General features: G+C 43.2%; 1 protein-coding gene and 1 non-coding gene across 5 annotated transcripts in view; one reads left to right on the top strand and one right to left on the bottom strand.

Moving 5' to 3' along the window:
- WDR93 (WD repeat domain 93) overlaps positions 1–17,970 on the top strand; it is a 360,263-nt gene that overhangs the window by 6,514 nt on the left and 335,779 nt on the right. Inside the window, exon 1 of one of the 4 annotated variants that reach the window (XM_069222686.1) lies at positions 664–731. The exons of the other annotated variants lie outside the window; for them this stretch is intronic. The gene's annotated coding sequence lies outside the window, so the exon portion shown is untranslated. Of the gene's footprint in view, positions 1–663; positions 732–17,970 lie in introns of those variants that run through there. 4 annotated transcript variants of the gene reach the window in all.
- Positions 9,636–9,751, bottom strand: LOC138286226 (U5 spliceosomal RNA). The gene has a single exon (XR_011201891.1). It is a non-coding gene; the product is annotated as a U5 spliceosomal RNA (small nuclear RNA).

The raw sequence follows: 17,970 nt of genomic DNA, 5'->3' as shown, positions 1-17,970 counted from the left end.
TGGTTCCTGTTCAGTTGTATCCAGTATACTACAGGGTATAGAACAATTATTTCTGAAATAGGTTTAATACCCAGCTCCAAATACAAGGGGATTACACCTTTACTGGGACCCAGTTTTATCAGGAAGCACAAAAGGTTGTTCTTTATTACCTGTCATAGTTTTAATTTAGCTTAACCAAAATCTCTACGCCATACAATGATGCAACAAGTGATTTGTCAGTATACTTGCAGAATTACTCTGAGCAGTTGGCTGCCAACTTAGAGCCTGATTTAGATCTTGACAGAGGGGAATGCTTTGTCACACATGTGATGGACATCCCGTCCGTCATATTACTGTCTCTTCATATCCTATGGAGATCGTAATACGGCAGACTGGATATCTGTCTTCTTTGTGACGAAGTATTCCATTCGCCCCAGAACTAAATCAGACCCTTACTTTGCAAACCTCAGAACAGCATTCGAGAATGTTTTGACTGCAACTTTTTTAGGTCTCTCCTGCGTCAGCATGTGCTAGAGAATGCGCTCTTGTTGCAAGAAATATTGTGTTCCACAAGGGGCTTGGAGCCTGCCCGTCGCTTATCACTCATGGGCTTTATTGTCACACTCATTTGCTGCCTTCTAATTGAGCAGCGTGAGCTGATTTTACTTTCTCTTCTTTCGGCTGGAGCACAGACCAAGTACTGATTGTCTTATCTGGATTAGGGTCCTTTTGCTGCCGGTGCTGTGATTGAGGTACTATTTTAGTTCTTTTCTTTCTTCTTCTGCTGCAAACTTTCTCATGTTGCTTATTCCCCCCAGCCACTGTCCTTGTTGCTTATTCCCCTTCCAACCCTTATCCGTTTTGCTTAGTCCCCTTCCCCCCCAACTGAGTTTCTTATTGCACTGCCACTCCCTCGTTGTCTCTGTTGCTTATTCTTCTCCCTCCCAGCTGCCATAAGGGAAAAAAGCATTATGATGCAGATAGTGCTAGCTTCTTCTTAGTGTTTTTTTTTATTTATTTTTTTTACCATCCCCTTCCCTCCCACCAGCCCTTCTGTTGTCCAACCCCAAGTGATTGACAAAGCCAATCGCTTTCTTTGGGTGAGAACTACTGGCTTTTCAAATGCTTGTTCTGTATGAGAGAGACGTTCAAGGTTGTGCTGAAACCAAATGCTTGGATAATTAAAGATGCTCACTCTCTTGAGTAAATGCCTGTTCCTAAAGAAAGTACTTCTGTGCAGAAGAGGATATTTCATAAACCTGTTTTAGAAACAGCTTGTGCATTGAGTTCTCAGTTAAGTACAGCAAGATTGCATCATCTGTGCATAACAATATTATTGGCACTTTTGGAACATCAAAGCTGAATTTCTGCAAAGGAGCCACAGCCAGTAGGTTGAATAGCAGAGAGGCCAATACACAGTCCAGCTGCACATCTGACAGGATTTCAAAGATATTGCTGCATTTTAGTAGTGAGCTTGGGCCTTTGCTGCAGTATGAGGTCATTTTATGGCTGCTAGGAAGGGCTGGTCAGTTCCCATAGATGTAATAAGATCCATCGTTTTGGCCTACTGATCAGGTCGTAGCTGCTTTTATTTTGATGACAGTCATATATAAGGGAATTTTCTTAATGTAAACATCTTTTACACAGCATGTAGTCACAGCGCCTGGCCAGCATTTCTCAACTCTTTTCTAAATCCAGCTAAGGCATCTGATAAGTGGCAGCCACCCTAAGATTTTTACTGCTTTGTCCAGTAGGGAGATTGGCCTATACATTGCTGGATTGCTGTAACTGCCACTTTTTAGGTGAAGCCTACCAGACAGTGCAGCTTTCTGGTTTGCTAAATACATCTTGAGGACATTCAGAAAGCTTCCGTGGGAATGCATTCTGTCTATTGCTCACCAGTGGCTTTGTGGTTTGTAACTCACATTTTCTGGCATTCTGTTTGCTGGCCTTATTTATTTTAGGCCATCCAGGTTCAGTTTGTCCCTCCCGAGGAACAAAAGTCTTTTCACACTACTTCTCTTTATATTCTTCCATGAGTGCTCCTTTTTGTAAACAGGCCTGCAAATCTTTTTCTTATCTTGTCACATTTGCTGTGCTTGCAGAGACAGAGGTCAAATGTCAGGCTCTGTCTTTTGAGGGAGCTTGGTGTTTAGTTTTTTTTCTCTGACTTCAAGGTGAGATGATTTATGTGACATTCTTGCTGGATACTGGGGGTAGAGGAGAGGGTTTTGTATAGCACATAACAACATTTAAATGAACTGTGTAAGTATTTCTGAATATATCACAGTTAGCAAAGCATAAATGAAGCACGTTTTGTTAATTTTGAAGTGGTAGGAAACAAATACTTTATTATGATCAATACAAATCATTACACTACATGATGCCATCTCCACACATTGTCTTGTGTGCTGTATAGATGTATTAGTAAAACTGAATGTCTGTGCAAACGTTGTGATCATTTCAATTGAAAATATGTTGTTTGTAATGACAGTGTGCTACCACACCATGCATACTCCACTCTATGCCACTTCACTCCAGACCACAGCACTCTACACCACTCTGACCTGCTCCACTATATGCCACTGCACTATATGCTGCTGAGCTTTGCCACTGTACTCTGTGGCACTCTACCCTGCACCACTCTACTGTGCCCCACTTCTATCTACGCCACTGCATTCTATGACACTGCATTGTACCCAGCTAAATTATATCACTTCACTCTACACCACTGCACTCTGCGCCACTATAATCTGCAGCACTCTATGCCAATGCACTCTACACCAGTCCACTCTACCATTCTATGCCACACCAGTCCACTCTGCACCACTCTATTCTATGCCACTGCACTGTACACCACTCTACTGCATTCTGCTCTGCACCGCTGTACTTAACACCACAACACCCTACACCACTACATTCTACGCCACTCTACTCTGCAACACTGCACTCTACGCCACTGAACTCTACCCCTCTCTGCTGTGCACTACTGCATTCTGTGCCACTGCACTCTATGCCACTCTACTCTGCATCACTCCACTCTACGCCACTGCACTCTGCAGCACTCCACGCTACGCCACTGCACTCTACGACACTATGCTCTACTCTGCATCACTCTGTGCCACTCTACTCTGCACCACTGTAAGCCACTCTACTCTACACCACTCTGCACCACTGCAGTCTAGGCCACTGCACTTTACTGTGCAACACTCTAGTCTACACCACTGCGTTCTATGACACTGCATTGTACACTCCACTGACACAATATACGCCACTAAGTTTAGCCATGCTGAACAGCAGCCACACTGGTGTACAACATGGCTAAAACATATTGACAAAGCCAGTAGCTCTTGCATAGGCGAGACCTATTGGCTTTGCCAATGCTTGTTTATATTGTGGTACTATAATAGCTGGTTGCTAAGACAAAGAAGTTTGATGCTAGGGCAGTCTTGTAGACTTTAACTAGAATCTGTGCCCAAACATTGGGATCTGCTTGGAAGAAGTCTGCCAGGACCAGTTCTGGGACAGGTGCTTCATTGGCCTTGTGAGCTTTAATGGCTCTCACCAGCTCAGTCAGTAATAGAACCAAGTTGGTTGTGGAATCTGTCTTTGCCTCCAAATGCAGTCTAACATTTAAAACAACAGATTGCTCTGTTTCACAATGTTGATTTTCCTTGTAATTTGCGAAGGAAAGTCTTAATTGTATTAAAGGCACAGAGACGATTATGGTTTCTAATCTTGCTTTATTTTTTGCAGCAGCAGTCAAGATATCCAGAAATAACCACATATACCATAAGGCTTAGGAAACATAGCCAATGAGATAAAAAACATAGTACACGTAAACAGCCAGTAGCAACCTTGGAACACCTATAATACCTAGCTTGACTGCGAACAGCCCTCTTTTCTTTTGCAAGACGTTAATATGTATTGAAAAATAGAAGAGCAAACACAATAGCAGGTGCCATAGTCAGGGAAAAAGTTGTTGCCAAAGTTCATAAATCCAGGTCCCAGGTAAACAGATGGTGTTGTAGGAGTTGCAGAATCACCAGGGATGTCCACAGTTGAAGAAGACTGCAGTGAAGAACCAGGTTGAGATGGGAGAGCCTTAAGAAGAAGAAGAAGGCAGAGGTACTGGAGCCACTGTCAGGGAGGGAAAGAAACATGAGGTTAAGCTGTGTTGAGACGAGATAATACTCTCTACCGTCTTGTGAATAAAATTAAGACTTTCCATCATAAATTACTACGAAAATCTATGTTTTATCGCAAGACCGGAGGCTTCTATTATGCTTATTTTTGTGTTTTCAAATGCTCAAATTTGAAACGAGCTAGCAATGTCGATATAGTCCAGGTTACTACAAATGCAAGTAATTTAAAATGGCCAGCTGTTATGAATAGTAGTATGATCCTGACTCAAATCTATAGCCTCTTTCATGTAAAGGATTCTCCACTAGTGTATGGAAACAAAGGCAGCATAATTTTCCCGGACCTGCATACTCAATTGATGACAGATATTAGCAAACTATTTATAAAGACAGCGAGGAGAGGTATTTGTCCCTAATTGCACCCCATGTGGTTTACCAGAAAGTGTCGGGTTGCCAAGAATAGTCTCTTGGAAGCAGTCAGACTGCCAGGCTCAGACTGTAATAGCCAGGAAGGCTTACAAAGCTACCCTGACAGAGACAAAGAAACAATGGGAAATTATTCAGTGGGATGATCTAGCAGAAGCCCTTAAACAAGGTGATGTGAAAACCTTCTGGAAAGGCATCTCGGATGGAACACATATTGCAAATAGCCAACTAGAGATAGTAATTCCTCCTGAGAAATGGATGACACACTTTGAGGGCCTTTATGCAGAGTGGTGCAATATAAAGAGTTGGCCACAGAAACATGACTGGGGTTTAGCAAGCAAGCATAGTGTTCCTACATGTAAACTTACCTACTCGGTGGCAGAGAGAGGGAGGCGATGGCGTTTACCTTATATGAAACAGCTATTGCCCTAAAACAAATGAGAAAGGAAAAGGCCCTTGGTCTTGATGGTATCCGTGTGATATGTATCTTTCCCAACCTGATGTATGGATCAGTTATTTCAACTCCCTCAGTAATGCTATCTTGAGGGGTGAGGGTATTCCTTCCTCGTGGCAAGGGGCGGTCATAATCACATTTTATAAAAAGGGAAATAGAGACGAGCCGGCCAATTATAGGCCCATAAGCCTAATTGACATAAGCCAGGTGATCTTCTGTAGGCAGGTCCTGGCTAGACTTCAATCTTGGCTTGATAACAACTCAATCCTTGCAGAGGAACAGGCAGGCTTTAGGGCCAAAACTAGTACCTTTGACCAGGTTTTTCAATTCATGACTATATGCAGGAAATATGTATCTTTGAGGCAGGACCACCTGTATGTTGCATTTATAGTCTTACGAGCAGCATTTGATCTGGTACCAAGAGAGAACTTATGGGAGGTTTTTGGAAGCATATGGAATTCCTGGTGATCTCCTTCGATACTGAAAGTATTGCACCAAGATACATACGCAAAAGTCAGATGGAGCAGAGGAGGGGACATTACATCTAAAATCCCCATTAGGCGAGGCGTTAGACAAGGGAGCGTGCTTGCACCAACATTGTTTAGCCTGTACATAAATGATGCAGTGAAAAAAATGTTGCAATGTAGGCACGATGCGCCTAAAAGTGCTGGGGTATCTGTTCCACTCCTTATGTTTGCGGATGATTATCTTTTAATATCAAGATCCCCTATGGGACTACCATGTGAGCTGGATACTTTTGCTGCTTTCTGCCATGAAAGAGGTTTAGAATTAAATCCGTCAAAGTCCAAGTTTATGACGATCAACCCACATCGGTCCTCCAGAAAGAAGCCGATAATTTGTGGAGCTTCACTTGAACAAGTCAAAAATTTTGACTACCTGGGAGTAAGGCTGGCAGATAACATGCACTAGGGACCTCAACTAGACAAAAGTAAGTCTATCCTATTTCAGAGTGCAATGGCTATACGGAGAAGATATAAACCTACTGGTGGGGACACACAGTCTTGCCGCTTTTAAATGTTTACGGGATCGCTGCTGTGTCAGCAGCCACATATGGGGCTGAGATTTGGGGCTATGCAAACGTAACACCATTGTCACAGACAGAAAATAGGTTTGTCAGTGAATTGTTTGATCTCCCAACAAGTATACCCCTTCTACCACTAATTTATGACCTGTCCCTAAATAGGATTCACCATTTGACTTCTTTGAGGCCCCTTGTGTACTGGGTAAAATTGTGGTCATCAGCGGAATCCTCCCCACATAGGAAATCACTGGTTGAATTGGTATCCTTAGACTCACAAGAACGCATACCATGGCAAAAACATGTAAAACAATTAACTGATATGTCAAAAATGGAGGAATTGTGGAGCAGGCCTTGGTCAATGGAGGAAGAAACTGCGCAGAAATTGAAAAAAGAATATTGGGATCTGTTAGAAATGGGGTCTTGGTTGGCAGTCAGGTTACCACCTGTCCAAGCAAGGACCCTCACTCTAGTCAGGGTAAAAGAGAATCACCCTCAGCTAACCCCTGCTTACCCCCTTGGTAGCTTGGCACGAGCAGTAGGCTTAACTTCAGAGTGCTAGGTGTAAAGTATTTGTACCAACACACACAGTAACTTAATGAAATCACTACAAAATGACACAACACAGGTTTAGAAAAATAGAGAATATTTATCTAAACAAAACCAGACCAAAACGAAAAAATCCACAATACACAAGTCAAGTTATCAATTAAAAAAACGAAAAGAGTCTTCATGTAATTTTAAACACACACTAACACTGTTAGCTTGAAAATGTACCTTGGGTGCGTCAAAAATAACCCCACACGAGCGAGTGTGCGTCAAAAAGGGCTTGCAATGCGTCGATTTCACTCAGAAGCGAGACCATGCGTCATTTCTTCTTTTGTTGGGTCGGGTGCATCGTTTCTTCTCTCCGCAGGGGAACGATGCATCGATCCTGTCAGCACTCTCGGGTCCGGGCAGGCCTTGCGTTGTTTTAACACGCCCAGAGGTACTTGCGTCGGAAACCCAGCCGCACAATGATCCGAAAACCACGCAGCGCGGGTTGCGATCTCACCAGCCTCCGTCAGCGATGCTGCGCGTCGTTTCTCCAGCTCTGTGCGTCGATTCTTCGGTCGCGTTGCAGGCGAGCGTTGATTTTCAGCCGCAAAGCCGCCGGTGCGCCAATTTTTTTAGCCGCAGAATGGAGTCGCGTCAATCTTTTCCCCGCACCGCGTTCTGTGCGTGGATTTCTTCTTCTTAGGCTGCCAGCTTCTCCTTTCAGGGTCCCAGGAATTGGATAGGCAGCACAGGGCAGAGTAGGAGTCTTTCCAGAGACTCCAGGTGCTGGCAGAGAGAAGTCTTTGCTGTCCCTGAGACTTCAAACAACAGGAGGCAAGCTCTAAATCAAGCCCTTGGAGATCTTCACACGATGGAAGGCACACAAAGTCCAGTCTTTGCCCTCTTACTCTGGCAGAAGCAGCAACTGCAGGATAGCTCCACAAAGCAGCTCTTCTTCCTCAGCTCTTCAGCTCTTCTCCAGGCAGAGGTTCCTCTTGGTTTCCAGAAGTGTTATAAAATGTGTAGGTTTGGGTGCCCTTCTTATACCCAATTTCTCCTTTGAAGTATGCCTACTTCAAAGCAAAGTCTCTCCTGAATGTGAAATCCTGCCTTGCCCAGGCCAGGCCCCAGACACTCACCAGTGGGTTGGAGACTGCATTGTGTGAGGGCAGGCACAGCCCTTGCAGGTGTGAGTGACCACTTCTCCCCTCCCTCCTAGCACAGATGGCTCATCAGGAAATGCAGGCTACATCCCAGCTCCCTTTGTGTCACTGTCTAGTGTGAGGTGCAACCAGCCCAACTGTCAAACTGACCCAGACAGGGAATTCACAAACAGGCAGAGTTACAGAAATGGTATAAGCAAGAAAATGCTCACTTTTTAAAAGTGGCATTTTCAAACACACAATCTTAAAATTTACTTTACTGAAAGATGCATTTACTAAAAGCATGATAACAGCAGAAGATGCTGTATGTATAGGTTTGCAATAGAATGTTCTGAACAAATTATCATCAGCTGATCTCTGAATGTCTTCAAGAAAAGAGCTGGCCCCAAAAGCTTTGGAAGCCGTGGCTCCTCTGGAAGAATGGGCATCAAAAATGAAAGTACTGATACCTACCAAGGACATATTTCTGAATGAGATAAGAAGTCCGGTGTCTGAAGAAGTTCTGAGATCAATTGTAGTTTGCTCATATATTTTAATGCATTGTCCAACACATAGTTTAGGTTGATCTGGAAAGTAGGGATAAAACACAGAGGTCAAATTTGTCTCAGTGTGTCTACGAACTGTAAACAGAACACCTGTGGGCGTAAACTAGGGAGAGGAAATATCTAATGTTCTAACATCAGGTAAATGTTTGATGAAAATCAAACAAAACAACAGGGTAAGGTTAGATGATAACATTTTTAGCGAAAGGATAGCATTATCAGGCCATGAGAGAAACTATTTTAAAATCACATTTATATCTCCAAAATTAATATACTTAGGTATAGGATGATAGCAAAATTGTACTCCCTTCAACAGTCGACAAATGAGTGTATGCTCTCACACCGGTTTCCATTGATGTAATGATTGGTAGAGATGGCAGTTCTGTACAAGTTGATAGTATGGTAAGTTTTTCCCTAAAAAGGGAACAATATGTTTTCCCACACACCAGCTTTCTCATAAAGACCAAGCTGATTTGTAAGCTTTTGTAGTGCCTGTGGCCCAGGATTTAATAATGTACTCTGAAACTTCTGGCGAAATGAAAGGAAAAGATTGAGCGATCCTGTTATCTTCTAGGCTGAAAGAGAGAGGGCGTTGTCTAAGGGATTTGGGTGCTAACTGAAGAATTGATGAAGTTGGCAATTCAGTGAGGAAGTGAACAAGTCTATCTGAAAAGGACCCCATTTGTGGTATAAAGAAGTGAACACCGAAGGATGAAGTTTTCAATCACTGGAATCTCAAAGATTACAGGAATGTCAATCTGCTACAGAGTTGAGATTTCCTGGCAAGTATTCTGCATGTACAGAAATGTTGTTTAACAGGCAGAACTCCCCAAATCCCTTTGCCAGTTCAGCCAGAGCTATTGATCTGGTGCTGCCTAGATGATTGATGTAGCGGATGGCAGAAATGTTGTCCATTCGAAGAAGAATGGAGCAACGTACCCTGTTCTTAGCTAGGCTTCTGATTGCAAAGGAGCCTCCAAGCATCTTTAAACAGTTGCTGTGCAATCTGGACTCCTCTAGTGACCATGTACCACTAGTCAAGATTGGTCCACAATGGGGGCCTGAGCCCATTCAACTTCCATCTGATTCTAACACAAGAAAGTCTTGCCATTCCAGGCATCTAAATGGTCTGTTCACCACAGAAGTTGTAGTTGGGATTCCTGATCTAGAGTGGTGGTATCGGAATAAGAGAGGCCTCTTTGTAAGTAAATCTAAGGGCCCGATAATGGAGAGGGCTTGGAAAGATGGCCTGAATAGAGGATGAAAGGTGGCCTACTATTCCCGCTAGTGTTCTGAGGGAAATTACTGAACTCTGAAGAGTCTTGGATTTGATAATATTCACCTTTGCGTTTTAAGCCTGCACGTGGCAGGGCTTTCAAACATTATATGAAACTCTTAAATGCTCTTTTCCACTGAAATCTTTAGTAAAAGGCGAAAGATTTATTTGGTTTGAGGAGAAACCAAAGTGTGTGTGTGTGTGTGTGTATGTGTATGTATATATGTGTACATATATACATTGTTTTATCAAGGCACCTCTGAAACATTAGTTGTGGTAGGTACGGCCCATATAGCGGCTTCTGCCTCTACCGCCCTGGTGAAAAGACATTGGGAAAATGCCTTCTTTAAGGATTGTTGAGCCTTGTCAAGAGGCACGAAGGTTGACACATATTTACTGAGCTCTTTTATGAATGAGTCCCAAAATAAAAGACCTTTTGCTTTTATTCCAGGATCCATGGAAGCGAGATTCACTAGCTTTGGATCTAGTTTCAACAGTAGTCCTTTCCTACGTTTGTGTGTTATGACAGAGTTTGCATTGCATAAAAGGCAGAAGGTTCTTTGGACCCACAAGGAGAGGACTTCAGGGTCAATGGCAGAGTTATCAATTCTGGCAGATTCCACTAGGTCAAATATGTGAGCTAAAAACCAACAATATCTAATAACTTGTCTTGACATGAAGACCCAGCCTTGTCAACCCCTTTATGAGGGTCCTTCCCAGATTTTGAAAACAATGTGATTATAGATGAGTCATTGGTAGGTATGCCGGTGATCTTAAAATGGAGATAAGGTCGAAGACATTACACGTTTAATTTGGCTCTTGTCTGTTTGTCCAGAGGCAAACGTAATCTAGATGCAACATAGTTGTCCACATGTTCTACCAGAAACCACTGTGTGGGATTGGGATGAACCATCAGGTTGGGGTCAAATAAGGGAACTCTCTCTGAGTCTAGGACAGTTTTGGCCTTGAATGGGTAGTGAGAAGGGGAGGCCAATTTAGGTTTTTTATGGGAAGGGGTGGAAAAAGCATCTACGTCTCCAACGCCATTTTTATCATGGTCTGAATCCAAATTGCAGATCTCATCATCTGTATCATTAATCTTTGATATTACAATAGGAGACAAATGTTCATCAATATGTTTTGACTTAGATTTACACTTGGAATTAATATTATTGCTCTTATTGTTAGCTCGGTTCCCCTACTTAATAGGAGGCTTGGGAGGAACCACGTCCTCTGTCAAGAGTGAGGAAATCTCACCAGTCCAAAGCACAGTGGTATTTTTTGTATTGGGTTTAAAATGAGGTGGTAAAGGGAAGCCCATCGCTTTCTGCTTTCCCCCATAGAATGGGCCAAAAATGTCTTGTACATCGAATTTATCACAACGTTTTCAGAAATCTTAGTTACTTTGTCCCTTGAGGCTGCAACAGCCTGTTCCACAGAAGCCTGTATAAAATCATTTAAATTGTCCGTAAGACACTCTTCATCTTCCTCATTTTCATTTGGTAAAAGATAACTATCCATCTCCATGTTCAAAAGTATGGGAAACAACAGAGAAATACAAAATTGGTTCACCAAGTGTTAATGGAAAAAATAACAGGGAGAGAAAAAAACAGTCTCCACCTTATTGGCGGACCCAGGGAAGGTGAGAAATAGGTAAAGGAGCGGGAGTGTCGCTTTGATGAAACTGTGACTATAAGCACACACCCCCACCCAACAGATACATGATATCGGAGTCAGTAACCTACAAAGTAATACTCTGATGTCGCCACATGAGATATGTGTAGTATTCTCTGTCCTTAGCATGCAAAGTATGTGCTTGTATATTTAATCTCTCTGCGAGGGGTGGAGCCAAGGAGTCATCCTTGGTCTTGATGATAAGCCTAGGGGTCGGATTTTAAACATGTAGATCAGGAAGGCAGGTACATTACATACCCTACTTCCATATACCTGCATTTTAATCATACCGCCACAAGGACATCCATTAAAGTATTGAAACCGCTAGGCGGCAGGTATTTTTAACCTCTTTAAGACCCCCCGCTCCTATCTTCTCCTTCATCTTAGTCACATTGACAAAAAAATATTCTGAAAAAGTGCTCCCACATATCATGTAGGTAGTAGCATGCCCCATTCCGCAGCGGAAATGGAGGAACCCAATGATGAACCCAATGATGATGCATGCCACCAAGGGGTAACCCTGGTGGGTGAGGGGTTTCAAAGGAAGATCTTTGTTTTTCCTTATTTTTTCTAGGGGAGACTCCCCTCCTGCTGGATTTGATGTGATGTAGCTAAGTTACTAAGGAGGGCCCCCTTCTCCCTCTTTTTGTTTTTGAGTTGCCCATATAGTGGCAACCCTAGGAATGACCAGTTCAAACAATTCTAGGACTATACTTTCTTCACCCGATTTGCTCCTAAATTTTGTTCAGGATTGTAATCACTTTCTTATCTTTTTATGAGCATCATCTCAATCATTCTTTTCCAGGCCTCCGTTTGGATTCCTATCCAGTATGCAAGAATTTCCCTGTTTCCAGAACTGAAAGTATAACTGGTTGGGCAATCAGAAACAGTGGAGCCATTTAGAAGGTGTAGAGCACAGTTTAACAGTAGCATCGTAAAGCATTTGCCCCTAGAATGAATGGTCCAGTAACAGTTCCATCCATTGTCCTCTTCAAAAACTGCATCTTTGGTGGTGATTTCTGGGTGTGAAGTATTACAATCTGTGTGCACCAACAGAGTTTAATGTTTTTGATGTTTTATATATTTTCTAATCCGCTTTATAATGTTTTCCAGTGCTTCTGTCCTTACCTATTCCCTGGAGCTGCGACCAGGGTGAATATGAACATCAAACAATTCAACAATCTACCTTGATGGTATAGGTGTAGTGAGGCTTGTATGTAAAGCGTCCAAAGGTATCCTGTTGAGAGGTAGAAACTGCATGTTACGGTAGAGTTTGGTTTAGACAAAAACTAATACATTTGTCTACCTTTTGCTGCTTTTTTCCTGAGCTATGAAATTCTATTAACTCATCTACCATAGTCTTAATTAGCGCTCACATCTCCTGAAGGCAGCATATATCTACTGACTCTGTGAATAATTGCCAGTCCTGATTGTTTATTTTTGCACTTAGGCCTGCAATATTCAGAGAAAGGAGAAGTAGGAAATTAATGTTTTGAACGGGCTTCTTTACCCTGTCTTTGAGGAGACGTGAATGGCATGTTGTTAAACTGAAGAGTCAGTTTAAAGTTTTTATTTCTCCTAGAACTTTCCAAAACAGCTCGAAACCATGACCAGGATATTGCCATTGTAGATTGATTCATCATTGCTGGAATAATTTTTTTGCCATATTTTTACCATTTCTATATTTTCTTTCTTGGTGATAATCATATGGCCTCATCCTTACAGTTTTCTTGAGACTTGTTAGGGATTTCTAGATGATGTGCTGCAATTGCAGGATTTGTAGTCATATTTCCAGTGGCCAGATGATGCTGAAAGTCACTAGTTGATAGGGGACTAGGAATCACAGGCATGATTCCCTGATGGTCCATGTTGTTAAGTATGAGTTTGGAAATACTTCAGTGTAGAATTGAACTTTGGCTCTCAGTACATGTTTTCCTCACAACCATCAAGTGGATTATGGTGTGTTGGCTGTATATGAAAGGTAGGTTTTAATATCAGAGACTGTATGGCATAGAATACATGAAGTAGCAGTGATGTATTTAAAAGATTGGATGAGTGAATGTCTGGGAAAATCGAAGAGTAGTTTATTCAGAGAATTGCCTGCTGTGACAAGCTTGCTATAGTCCAGGGTGTCCTTCAGAAGGACCGTAAGGTTTTTCACTAATAAAGGCAACTGCTAATTGGTTAAGGAGCACATCACCTAATGCCACAGGAAAAGAGATTTGATGGCTACATGTACTTTGATATTCTGATTTAGAGTTGCACATATCCAAAGTGAAGTCATTTTTTCCAGCATTTTGTTTAATTTTGTTTTTTGATTTAGAAACCCTCTCCTAGGGAGGAGATTGGATGTTTTCACCCTTCCCCTCATATTTGTGGGAGCTATGATATTTGCCATTCAGTCTGTGTGCTGTTGTCAGTTATTGCTTTCCCCTTTTATGCAAATATATGGGAAACCATGTGCCTATATGTTGTTCTGAACAATCTCCAATTTAGGGCTTACTTCACAGTGTACTCTTCCTGCTTTTGCCCAGTTTATTATACTGCTTGATACAGTAGCATGACCTTGACATTTTTAGCTTGTCACCATGCTTAGTATCAGATTCAGTATTAAGTTTAAGTAGAGATTGACTCAGGTCTTGTAATCTTGTAGTCAACAATGATAAGATCTGATCTGATCCATCTAATGATGTGTTTCAAAGAAAGGCAGTATGGAACTCAGATTTCTTTGGAGCTACTGCATATTTTCTGAGATGTCTGTATCCTAGTCCACCAGACTAAATGATACTTTCCTTGTAGCTTCATTTCCTATAGGTACAATGAGGAAACCAGAGTCAAGTGAGATATGTGAGGTGCTTGCATAGTTAGATTGTTAGACTTCTCTTTGAGTTGGCTCTGTTGCCAGCTCCTCCATTGATTTGATGATGTGGAGCTGATTCCTTATCAAGATTGGGACACATGAGGGAGTGCAATTGTACGCAAACGAAGAGCTTGCTACGCAAGTGATACCAGTGGATTCGGGTAAAGGATTATCTGATGACGTTCCTTTTGGTGGGTTCATGGAATACACTGTTAGATCCTAAGAGGTGCTCTTATGTCTCCTTTGCCAATCATATAGGATACTTATGGTGGACCCTGAGCACAAGGTACAGCAGAAAAAAGTCAGTAATTAGCTTAGATTTAGTTGTGGTTGTGATTATTGACATGATTGCAGTGGCTGTAGTTCTGGAGATTGGCATTTTGATGCCACATAAGTCTGTTGCATCTGTTCAGACTTGTTAGGTGACCACACCTTCTATTCATCTTGGAGGCTTTGGGTAGAGGCCAACAACTTACTGTAAACGTTTAGTGATCTGCTTGGTACTGATATGCACAAGTAGAATTTATAAAATGTATTGTTAGACCTCTCAGCCCTTGGTGTGGTTTCCCCTGTCTTTTTGGCTTCTGACCTCCTGTCTTCGGTCCCGTGCTGAATTTAGTTTTTGCTGGCTTTAGGACTGTGGGCACTTTACCACTGCTGACCAGTGCTAAAGTGCAAGTGCTCTCTGTCTAAATAGTATTGGTGATTGGTTTATCCATGATTGGCACATTTGATTTACTAGTAAGTCCCTAGTATAGTGCACCATGTGTGCCCCAGGCCTCTAAATCAAATACTACTAGTTGGCCTGCAGCACTGATTGTGCCACCCACAGAAGTAGCCCTGTAAACATGTCTCGGACCTGCCGCTGCAGTGTCTATCTGTGCAGATTTGAACTGCCAGTTCGACCTGCCAAGTGCACTCACTTGCCAGGCCCGCACCTTCCCTTTTACTACGTGAAAGGCACCCCTAAGGTAGGCCCAAGGCAGCCCCATGGGCAGGATGCAGTGTATTTAAAAGGTAGGGAATTTACAGGTGTTTTTTACATGTCCTGATAGTGAAATGCTGCTAAATTCGTTTTTCACTATTGCAAGGCCTATCTGTTCCATAGGTTAACTAGGGGATTTCCTTGAAATATCTTTCAAGTGTAATTTCCCATCAGGAGCAGAAAGGTATGGAGTTTGGGGTCTCTGATCTCACAATTTAAAAATACATATTTTGGTGAAGTTGGTTTTTGAATTGTAAGTTTGAAAATGCCCCCTTTACAAAGTATGATGGACATAGTGCTCAAACTTTTCCCTCACTCACCCCCCAGTGATCTGGGTTTAATCCAATGTTCTTTTACTCACTATGCCACCCCAGTTAAGACCCAGCCATATGCGAATAAGTCTTGACCCTGTTCCCCATGGGAACAGTTCAGCCCGAACTGCCAGGCCAGGTCCTCCCTGGATCGGAAACAAGCATCTTGGGACCTGTTTTAGGCTATCACCCTTAATCAGATAGGCTAGCTTGAATCCAATGGCACTGTGAGCAGGGGACCCATGTCTGAGCATACCCTTCCAACGTAAGGAAACTTTTAGAAAGTGGGCATTTTCTTGCTTAACCATTCTGTGCCTCTGTCTGGCTGTGGAATACATATCTGGGTCAGGATGACAGTTGAACTGTTTGTGAATTCACTCTAGAACCTCACACAAAGGGAGTTGAGGTGTGCTCTGCATACCCTGATGGGTCTTCTGGGGCTAGAGTGGTGGGAGGAGCTGACACTTGAACCTGAATAGGGCTGTGCCTGTCCTTACACAAAGCAGTCTCCAACCCCCTCGAGTGTTTCTGGGGCCAGGGCAGCAAGGCAGGATCTTGTGCATTACAAAGACTTTCCTTTTGAATTTTGCCTACTTCAAAGGCAGAAATTAATATAAGTATTGGACCTCTGAAACCACAACTTCAGAACACACTTCTGGACTGAGGACATTCTGCCAGGAAGAAGCACTAGATGCTTTTGGAGGGACTGCCACTATGCCTGTTGCTTTGTTGGGCTGGCCTGCTGCTTGCTGCTTCTGCCCTGGGAGTGACAAGACTGGACCTTGCTTTCTACATCCTGCTTCCAAAGGTTCTCTGAGGGCTTGGACTGAGCTTTTCTCCTGTTAGAAGTCTGAGGGACATCAAAGACGTCATCTACCAGCACCTGGGCTCTCTTTCTGAGAGTCCTGACTCGCCAAGTGGTGCCAAATACAGTTCCTGGGCCCTTGGGAGTGAGTTCTGGTGTAAGCAAGAAGAAACCAAGTACATCGAATCCAGAGCGACTTTGGAACCGGCGCCACCTTCCGTATCCTTACCGCTGCCTGTACCCGAGCTGTGGTCCCTGCCAAGTGCAACGACTGCGACCGATGGCGTAGGACCGACGCTGCTGCAGGACCTCCGAAGTCCCGCCCCAGCGTGAGTGCCATGTCACCGACATCCGTGATACCCGACTCCATTGCAGCACCTATGGCCCCATGGTGTGATTTCGACACAGCAAACCTGACGTCTTGCGTCTTGACCTGCTGGATTCATTGACCCCACCAGATCATAAGGAACTGACACCTCGCCACCGAATCACCGCCTCTGCAACCATAAGGAACCAGTACTTCACCTCCCCTGCCTCGCAGTAAGGAACCGCCACCTCACCTCCCCAGTAGCAGTTAGAAACCGATGACACACCGGCTCCAGCAATGCCTCACCTCCCCGACTCTGTGCAACATCTTTGCTTCTTTATTTTTTTCAAATATACTGTACCTGGGGTACGTGCGACTCCGTGACTGGCCAGCACTCCCTTGAGAGTGACATCTGACTGTTGAGAACGACTCCGTCACGATGTCATGATAGCCCTAGCTGGAGCTATTGTGTTTCCAAGTGCTTTACTGAGATTTAATCTTGTGTATGTTGGATTTTTGTCATTTTGGACTTGTTTTATTCAGATACATATTAGCTATGTTTCTTAACTGGTGTGGATACTTTTGTGGTGTTTTCACTGTGTGTGTGTGTGTGTACAAATACTTTACACCTTGCCTCTAAGATAAGCCTGACTGCTCATGCCAGGCTACCAAGGGGGTGAGCAGTGGTTATCTTAGCTGTTTGACTCCCCTACCCTGACTAGAGTGAGGGTCCCTACTTGGACAGGGTGCAAACCACTACCAACTAGAGACCCAATTTCTAATATGTATTATTTCTGAATTTATGAATTATCCAACTCAGTGTCTGCCTTGAAAAAAGAGGAGTACTTTAATAGCATAGCGAAGCGAAATTCTGCATATAGTACTTGGGGTTCAGCTACGGCACATATGCTAATTCTCTGCATGACTTTTGTAAGGAATCCCTAAATGTGAGGACCAGTACATCATCGTAGTGCATATCTTCATCTTAGTACATATCTTCAAAAAGAGTTTGTATTGACAATCGTGCCTTCTTTCAATGTGCAATTCTAGCGCAAGTCACATTCTCTTAGTCTTTCAGCACAACCTGTGTTTACCTGCCTGTGAGAATGTGGCACTGTGTTGCATTTGTTGAGGTGGGCCCTTTACTCTGACATCGTTGATGTCTTTCAATAGGCTCTTGGTTGCGGCGGCAGACTGCCTCTCCTAATTTGTTGCTGAAATAAGCAGCACGGCAGGGCTTTGTCAACGATCGCCTGGCTTTGGCATCGGCCAACTTCAGGCCATCTGGGTGTCCTCTAACATGGCGGCGATGGTGTCTTTGTCCACAAAACAGCAGCAGTGGCAGAACAGGTTCCTTCGGTGGGTCAAAGATGTTGGACAGCAAGCTGGTACTTGGTTGTTGTTGATTCACACATTTTACTTTGTGAACCATTCAGGATGTCTCGGTGACCTCTTACAGGTTAGGTCAAT

Source organism: Pleurodeles waltl, chromosome 3_1 (assembly GCF_031143425.1).
Source record: "Pleurodeles waltl isolate 20211129_DDA chromosome 3_1, aPleWal1.hap1.20221129, whole genome shotgun sequence".
NCBI classification, from domain to species: Eukaryota; Metazoa; Chordata; class Amphibia; order Caudata; family Salamandridae; genus Pleurodeles; species Pleurodeles waltl.
This window is presented reverse-complemented; position numbering and strand designations above follow the sequence as displayed.